Below are 5856 nucleotides of genomic sequence, written 5' to 3' on the forward strand. Positions count from 1 at the left end.
TCGTTTTTAACTACTCAATCGACAACACAATTTTAATGAACGCCGAGACAATTCGAAATCTTGCGATACTTTTTGGTAACGAACTTAAATTTAACCATCACATTTCCAAGAAAACGTCCACAATCTGTAGATTTATTTGGCGAATATCTAAGCCATTCAAAAGCAAAAACTTGCAATAACATTTTATAAATCGTTTGTTCGTAGCTTGCTTGAATTCAATTTTTAAATATGGTCTCCTAATTATAATATTCATATAACGCGGTGCAACGTAATTTTTAAAAATTGAAAATGTTTAGAATTGGATCAAATACTTTCATGATTAACTATTATGATCATCTAGAGTACTTTCATATCTTCAGTTCAGAATTCTGAAGGATTTTGGCCGGTTTGATATTCTTGCACAAATTAATATCTAACTGTAAAGATGCCCATAATATCCTTGCTCAGATAAACTTTAATGTACCTCGCCGTGACTTGCGTACCAATGCTGTCTACGCTGTGGGAAATTATAAAACCAACATCGGATTCTTTTTCCCTCTGCCAAGGATCCTCAGAAAAGTAAATGAAATCTCATTAAACGGTACAGTCGACGTGTTCCTACAGCAAAGGCAAGCATTCAAGAAGCAAGCGGTGTTGTCACTCCTGACTCGCGGTGAAACACTTGCCGTGTCTGCGTAGAATATGCCATAATTATACCTTTGTAAATTTTAAAAATTTTAAGGTTGTTTAGATTAAGTGTTATTACATAGTATACAAGCGGACCTAACAGACGTCGTCCTACCCGAACGTTGTTTTGCCTGCTATTAGCTTGAAAAAATACTTTTTATTGATAAAAAGGTACCTAGGTACTTGTTTATGGTTGAGTTCTGAAACATAAAACATTGAATTTTTAAATATATAATTTTTTTTACAAATGTCAAACTCGGCTTTTCTTACCGACAGGGGTGCACTTTATTCTTGATTGCGATTTTTTTTAAATGTTAGTTAATATTATTTTATTTTTCCCAAAAATTTAGTAAATAAACGTTTTGTAAACTTATTGTATAATATATACTCATTAATGCCAATTCGTTAGGGCTTCCATAAATCTATTGATTAGTTTAAAGAAAAAGGCTTTAAATTTTAAATACGAATCTCTTTTATATGACAGGAGATTCAAGTTTAAATTTGTTAGCTCGTTATATTTATAGCCGAATTAGTAAAGTTTGGTAATTATAGAAATATTATTAAAAATTTCCAACGTAATGAAGCAAACCGTATTAATTCGCATTATCATAATAATGATGGCCGGGTTCGAATAAAATATTTCGGATATTTAATCAGCTAATCAAAGCTAATTAATATCCATTAATTAAACGATTTACCAGATTACAGCGCGAGTTCTAATTAATAGGCAGGGATGAGAGTAATCTGTAATAATATTGTAAAATATACGCGAAGTTTCAACCAAAATTTACATAAAGGCAAATTATTTTTTCAAATACTATGCTATTTGGGTATAAAATTATTTATTCGTTAAATCAATACTATTTTGAAAAAAATTAATACAAGTCGACTTGAATACGATATGATAATATGAATTCTAGCAGATAGTATGAAAAGCCTGCAGCTATCATTGAATGAAGTACACACTGCTAGTTTGAATAAGGGCAAAAAATAATATTTACAAGACAAAACTAATGTTCATTTGAAAAAACCACAAAATTTCTGAATGGCTTTAAAAATTGGAGAGCGGGTTATTGAGCAAGTCCATCAATGGAATATTCGCAAATTTCCCAAAATACCAAACTGATAAACTTCAGTCTGTTTTCAATGCAGTAGCAAGGCTTATTACGGGAGTAAAAACACATTCTCACATCTCGCAACATCTTAGAGATTTGCACTGGTTAAAAAGCACAGAGATAATGAAATACAAGTTTTGCTGGACAGTATTCAAATCTGATTCAAATTCAATTTTTTTTATATCTGATTGATATAAAAAAATGTATAAAAAATTGGACCATTAAATTATTGTACGGCAAAGTTTCTTGAAAATGTACGAAAAAAATTATGAAAAAATATTTTAATAAAAACGCACTTCTTTGAATGACGTCACTGCTTTATAAAAATCAACCGATGAAAGAGCTGTGAAGGTTATCCGGTTTGCTAACCATAAACGAACCAATCGGGAGAACTGACAAAGAAGAACCTCACGTCACACGCAAAATTTATTTCAAAAGTAAAAAACTTTTAAAATCATTGCGTTATGGTATGGTGAGGTTCTATTCCTGACAAAGTTCAGATTAAATATTTATTTAAAAATGTCATTTTACGCTAAAATATTTCATAGTCCCTGGACTGGTACCCGAAGCGTAAGAATGATTATCTTTCCTTCATGTAACAAAAATGATCAAGATACACTGCGGTTGGTGTAAAAATGAAGTGCTCTATGCTCCATTTGGTGCGGAAAAGGAATTTTTATGTTGATTAGCTTAGTAAAATTTTATTAATGTTATGAAAGTTATTGCAATAAATTACAGTATCAGGTTATTACAAATTATTTTACCTAAATAACATAACATGTTGTCAGTTTTAAATATTTTTTACAAACATTTTTTTTTATCATAGGGCGTAATCGTTTTAATTTATTTTACGAATGTAATAAAAAATATCGTTCAATTTCGGGAATAGGGCGCCCGGAATGTCGTACTTAGATGTCGCATGTGGGGGTCGCAATAGTGAGTATTTCTCGTACATTTGCGTTATAAAAATGTCAAACGCCATACAGTTTTATTGCCTCAGATAAGAACAGACTATTTATCATAAGGGAAAAATTACATCTTTATGGGTAAAGTGTCTACGCACGACTTTACGAGAGTAACGCGTCACGTCTGCGTAAAAATACGATTTTGCAGAAAAAAAACCGTAGAAAAAAAATGACCGCCGTTGAAGAATTCGTTTGATGATCAGTTAATATTTTTTTTATTGACTAATTTCATAAAAGGTACATTTAAAAAAAAAATCTATACAGATCTACTTTTGTACGTAAATGTTATCACTGTAACTCTCCAAAAGAGAGACTAACTCTTGTGCTTGGAGTGTGACTTACACTGTTATAGTTGTTTATTTATAAAAGTTTATTTAATGTTGAATATTTATTTTATTTTATTTTATTTTGGATTTATACAGCTATTACACAAACAAAATAAGCAGAAAAATATTAACAATGCTAAAGCCAATTAAAAAAATCCACTGTAAATATAATGACACATAATATATAAGAAAAGAAGTTTCGTAATTGTATTTGTGTGACGTTTGTATTCATGTGTATGTGAATGTGTGTATGCTAGAATGAATGAGGGAGAGAATACATGTGCGTGTGGGAATGAATGAGGGAGAGGGTGCGTGTGTGTGGGTGCGTAAGTATAAAAAAATAATTGTTTAAAATTTGTGATTGTATTAAAAATGGTACAATAAAGAGCTTAGTAAAAAGTTAGAAACCTTTTTGTTAAAATTCAAATCAAGAAATGTTATAATTTTTTATTTTTTTTAAAGTATGTTAAATTTCAAAACCGTTTTCTGAAAAAAAAGCATTTTATTTTTAAATTTAACTGATACACATCGAATGAATAATGTGCGACGAGTCCCATACAATACGGTAGGTAACCACAAAATGCAGTAAATACGATATAATGACAACAATAAAATAAGGTTTGACAATATGCGAACGTATATGAAAAAAAAAACATAGAATATATAAAGAAATTAACATAAAATTATATACATTCATACTAATTAACCTTTAATGCAGTTATTGGTAAATTTATTTTTTGATATTTTATTTTTAATCGTTTTTAGTCCATTTGGGAGATTATTATAATTTATTACACCTTTGAAGACAAAGCGGTGGTATTTAGGAATTTCAATATTATTATCTGAGTGACTTATTCATCTCAAATTCTTTTATTTTTCTTCTTTATAAATTTGTATAATGGAATTTATTTTATAAAGAGTGTCTACTGTATGAACCTCAAATATGTTACGTAGACTTTCTGTATTGAATGTTGGGGGTTTCTTTAAAACCACTTTAATAAGTAATCTTTGTACTACTTTAAAAGGGCTTAACATATTGGCATATGCACCACCCCATCCTACAATACCATATTTCAACAAAGATTATTGACATATTTTTATCATATTTACGGGTAAATATTATTGTTGAAGAGATCGGCTATCAGTGGTTTTTGTGTGTCGAGGGAGGGCTTTTACTGTTAACTTTTTTGTGACATTATAAATTAATATTAATGAACCCTTTCAGCCCGGGTGTTCAATTTCAATTTCAATTTCAATTTCATTAATGATACTGTTCATCTCATAAAATTTACAAAATATTTACTTTTTGCATACGATCTAAAACTATATCGCCGTGTTTAAAAAAATGATAACTCTGAGGTTCTTCAGATATCTGACCTGTTTTTATGAGTGATGTGGAGTAAAGATTTTCTTCTATGAAAAAAAAATGCATTCATATATATTTTACTAATAAAAGAGTTAAAATCAGACACTCGTGCAATTTAAACATCCACATAATTGATGCGAAATCCTTGGCCTGGATGCTTAAATACTCCAGGGCCCCGATACAATAGGAAGTTACAGAGTTATCTTCAACTGTCTGTAAATAAAAATCCATATTTGTGTACGAAAATGAGTATAATATTTGCATCAAAATTTAAAATATCTTAGTCGGTAACCTGATTTGAAAATTGATTGAAAAATTGTATGCATATTCTGCTTTTCATACGGAAAACTTATTTTTACTTTGTAGATAAAATTGAAGATAAATGATAATTTCCATTTTAATCGGGGCCCTGGTTTAAGTAATTAAAATTGATAGGTTAGATAAATACTTTGATTAATAATAATAATAACAAGTATTATTGGACAAAGTTTACACGGCAAGTTTGAATAAAGGGCTAGAGATGAATATTTCCAAGACTAAATGTATGGTTATTCGGAAAAAGCCACCAACTTTCCCAATGACTTTAAAACTTGGAGCGCAGTTAATTGAGCAAGTTCATCAATATAAATATTTAGGATGCTGGCTGAATGATAAATGGGATCACTCGCAAGAGATCAAAGTCAGAATAGAGGTGGCGCAAGACTGCTTTTTCAGGATGCGTGACCTTCTTTGCAGTAGAGACTTTAATTTAGACCTCCGAATGCGCATTACTCGATGTTACGTCTTCACAGTACTTTTTTACGGCGTCGAAACGTGGACACTCACCCAAAACACTCCAAAAAAGATCGAAGCCTTTGAAATGTGGCGCTACAGGAGGATATTAAAAATCTCCTGGTTGGATAGAGTCCGAAACGATGACGTTCTCCGACGGATGGTAAAAGATAAAGAGGTACTGAAGACTATAAAGAAAAGAAAACTTGAGTATTTTGGGCATGTAATGAGAGGCGAAAATATAAAAAAAAAATATTAAAAAAATGACACGGTTGGCAACATGAAAATAAATTGATTGCAACAGAAATGGAACATCACTGATAGCATAAAGTATTTTGAAAATGCATATAAGGTTCATCTCAGCTCTACGTCTCTCCAATGAAGACAGATTAATAAATTGTTCTACCCCTTTGTAATCCAAGCAACCATGCCACTTTTTTTAGAAAACGGTGCTGGACAGACTCGATATGGTCAATATGAGTCCTGTAGAATGGAGATCAAATAGGAGAAAGATCAAATAGTTTATCAGTTTTTTTTTAAATTTTACATAATTTCGAAGTCTTTCAATCTTTTTCAAGTAATTTCAAATAATATCAAAAATGTTATATGTTTGTTTGTGTTTTCATTTATTGTGATAAAAAAAGAAA

The sequence above is a fragment of the Micrasema longulum genome, unplaced genomic scaffold (assembly GCF_059751315.1).
Source record: "Micrasema longulum isolate JH-2025_06_02 unplaced genomic scaffold, ASM5975131v1 h1tg001584l, whole genome shotgun sequence".
NCBI lineage: Eukaryota > Metazoa > Arthropoda > Insecta > Trichoptera > Brachycentridae > Micrasema > Micrasema longulum.